This window comes from Epargyreus clarus, unplaced genomic scaffold (genome assembly GCF_041222505.1).
Source record: "Epargyreus clarus isolate Ecla_fem2 unplaced genomic scaffold, WU_Ecla_fem_2.2 ptg000032l, whole genome shotgun sequence".
Lineage (NCBI taxonomy): Eukaryota > Metazoa > Arthropoda > Insecta > Lepidoptera > Hesperiidae > Epargyreus > Epargyreus clarus.
Genome location: NW_027332237.1, coordinates 5,842,723 through 5,846,700, shown reverse-complemented (window position 1 = coordinate 5,846,700; position 3,978 = coordinate 5,842,723). Strand labels below are relative to the sequence as shown.

At 36.3% G+C, this 3,978-nt stretch overlaps 1 pseudogene; it reads right to left on the bottom strand.

The window, feature by feature from the left end:
• Nucleotides 1-3,261: 3,261 nt before the first annotated feature.
• Nucleotides 3,262-3,340, bottom strand: LOC140755266 (uncharacterized; annotated as a pseudogene).
• Between the last annotated feature and the right edge of the window lie 638 nt (nt 3,341-3,978).

Sequence of the window (3,978 nt, the reverse complement as noted above, 5' to 3'; positions counted from 1 at the left end):
GCTTGTTATATTATTAAATTTCAACATATTTATCTATTTTTACTCTTAGTGTTTTTAACTTAATTTACCTACGGTGACAGTAAAGTTTCTATTTGTTTATTTTTTTTATTTACCTAAAATTATTACAAAACAGGGTTCCTACTTAATATAATTCAACTACCATTAAAATAATAAAACAATGTTTAAAATATTGTGTAGTATTCATTTGTTTTTTTTTAAATCAACTTGCAAAATTATTACAAATTCGAAAAAAAAATATAACATTCAACTAACTCCTAAACTAACACGATGAAACACTAATTTAAAAGTACCTAATTTATTAGATTAGAATGTGAGGTCTATAGTTTCAGTGGTCGCGCTAAGTGCACGTAAAATTTTGAAAAAAAAAGTCACACGCATCTGCCTTCCGTCTCAACGCATAGCAATTACATACGGAAATAACAAAATGGCTATATTTTTACCTTGGCTTTTTGCAGCCCACCGTCGAATTAACTTCCCAAATTACTCCAAATGAGTTATTGTTTTGAGTACTCGTTTTTGGCCAATCATTTTGGGAAATGACAGTTGATACTCACTGACCAACTGACCAGCTTTGCACGATTTTCCCTGTGCAAAATTAGGGCTGCGTTTTTATGAAGGTAGCAATGAGAATGGAGTCCATGTCATGGTAAGTGGCTTCTGCTGCCTTCATCATCAACCTATTACTGTCCCACTGCTGGGTACGGGTCTACAGGTAGACTTCACACGGGTAGACTTCACATACATTTGAGATTTTGTTTTTTATAAATCTCTCATGTATGCAGGTTTCCTCACGATATTTCCTTCAACGTTTTAGCAAGTGATAATTATTTTCTAATACGCACATAATTTCGAAAAATCAGAGGTGCGAGCCTAAGATTTGAACTTCGGACCCCTCGATCGAGAGACCGAGTTTCTTAACCACTAGACTATCACTGCATTATATCATGGTTCTGCCGCCCATGGCCATTTATTATCAACCACAGATAAGATTATAATTCTACCTTATATCGGCCACAGATGCGTTGCTGACTTGCTGTTAAATCCTGAGGACTAAGATTGAAAGCCTCGGAGCATTATGTCTCCCTTCAAAATAGAACACAACAGCGCTTATCACCGTTGTTATTTAACAAAAATAGGTGTAGCAGTACCGTTTGCGCGATTTTAAATTTACGCAACATTTAGAAATTTTCCGCAAGCTCCCAAAATATTTAGTGATAAAGAGCCTATTTCATTCCCTTTAAAATCCTCTATCATTGAGTGTAAGTCTCATCAAAATCGCTTCAGTGTTTTTCAAAATAGCCGGAAGGTAAATAATAAGAGAGGACTGTACTTTTAAAACTCTACAAGATTTTTCATTCCGCTGGAATAGCAGAACTCATTTTATTTCAATATTTTAAATTTATGCAGGCACTTTTAGTATTATCATAATTATAAAATTTAACTTATTCGTTACAAAGAGCCTGTTAATACCAGTGAGTGGTTACAATAAAAATATCTCCTTATAATGCAGTTATTAAAGATATTATCACTTCAACTTTGTAAGAAGAAAATATTATTAAAGGCTATAATCATTATTATATGATCGTTAAGAGCCGTATCATGTGAACTATTTATTACGTTACGACCTTTTTTCAATTGAATTTATACTAGGTAGAGAAAGAGACGGTAGAGTCGAAAATTCGTACGATAGAGTAGGACAGATGTATTTCCGTAAGCACCGCATCGATTGAGGGCGTGGACAAATAGATAACTTCCTGGCGGTTTCAATTCGCATCCTATTAAGTTTTTTAGGGTTCCGTTTGGATTTTCTTTGAAAAAATACACAGGGTTTAAACCACAAAATAATTTTAAGTGATATTTTTTTGTTTGCGTAATGATGTGTCTCTTGTACATAAATTTATATCTAGAAATTGTAACATCTGTGTTCTTCCAACCTTATCTAACTTCACAACTGGGGCACATCTATTTTGCCACACTGCTCCAGTCAATTGGTATATTCAACCAAAATATCTAAATATATGAAAGTTTAATATATAGAGCTGAAGAAACAATTATCCACGATGTTTTTTGTTATTTTCGTCGTTAATAATAACAAAATTGACACATGTTTTCGAAAGTTTTTTTTTATTTTGCAATTATATTATATTACTATACTTATTTATCACAATTACAAAGACATCATACCTAGAATGTAGATGTCAAGTAAAATATTACCCTACTTTTAGGGCAACCACAAAAATATTGCTCAGTCTAATCTACACTATCTACACTAATATTATAAAGAGGAAAACTTTGTTTGTTTGGATGTAATGAATAGGCTCAAAAACTACTGGACCGATTTTAAAAATTCTTTCACCATTCGAAAACTACATTATCTACGAGTAACATAGGTTATATTTATATGAAATATATTTGTTAATAGATTTTGAGGCGGTACAAAGTTTGCCGGGTCAGCTAGTAACTAAATAAACGTGTTTATTATTTTCATCGCTTTTATTTATGTCTTAATTAAGAATAGAATCCAAACATATAAAAATACCACTAGTTGATAAAAAGGTTTACCGAAACAAAGATAAATGTTAAAATATACCTACGGAACCAGCCCACTTCCGGATCACTCTTATTTCATAGGAGCCGATAGAAAAACTCAGTTAATTGGCCGGGGGATGCCAACATGTATTGAGTTATTATTTCCCTGCCCATTACAGATCATATTGATGAATTACTGATCCTAAGTAGCCGCGAATTTACTACAAGACTGCAATTAAAATCAACAAGTCGCATTGTGGTCGACATAATTTCAGAAAAATATATGAATTTCTATAACATGAAGGTAGCTTTACATTTTTTTTTCTTTTGTTTACGAGGGGGAACCTTCAAAAGGTACCCTGTGCCGTGGTAGCGGCACGGAGTTATGTGTGATTCTTACCGCACTAAAACCCCCCGGTGGCCTTCCTCGGCGCTGCGTAGAGGACTACGGGATCTCCAGAGGAACGCAACTGAAGTTCTCTTAGCGCGTTGCCCCATCGGGCTCCGCCCAGGTGAGCGTGACGCTCGCCACAACGTCTGGTGTGCACAACGGTATGCGCCCACACATACCGCCGTCCTTCCCGGGGTCGCTGTCCGGGCTGTTCGAGCTACCACTCTTACCACCCACAACCCCGGAAGCCCCCTTTTAGTCGCCTCTTACGACAGGCAGGGGATACCGTAGCCCTATTCTGGTCCCGAAACTACAGGGACAAAAAAAAATGTGGTCAAGATTTATATGTTCCATCCTTGTCAAGGGGAGTGCTAACCGTCTCTCCTTTCAACGTTTCACGTGTCTAACGTGTGGTCTGGTGGTGAAGTGCCTGCTCGATTGCTAAGTATTTTTATTTTACAAAACTGTTTTGCATTAGCGTTTAGTTAGTAGTGTGAGATACAACATAGGGCTATAGTGACGATCCGCATGGTAGAGCGATCACCGTACTGGTCTGACGTGTAAAGGGTTCCGGGTTCGATCCCCGGCCAGATAAATATCTAAATGATAAATTTACATATATGTTCTGGGTCTGGGTGTTTGTGTGTGTGTCTTTGTGTGTGTCCATGACACCTTCGACACAGGGAATCCTAGTTTGGTGCTGTGAGAGTAGAAAGCGCAGAAAGTCTTCCCTCTACACTGGAGAATATGCCTTGTATGTGTGCACATACAATGCATCTTCATACATATATACTACTAGCTGACCCGGCAAACTTTGTACCGCCTCAAAATATATTTCATATAAAATATAGCCTATGTTACTCGTGGATAATGTAGCTTTCGAATGGTGAAAGAATTTTTAAAATCGGTCCCGTAGTTTTTAAGCCTATTCATTACAATCAAACAAACAAACAAAGTTTTCCTCTTTATAATATTAGTATAGACAAGTATTTCTGCCTAATAAGTAGTGATGTGGTAAGGGAGACATACTTTTCCGA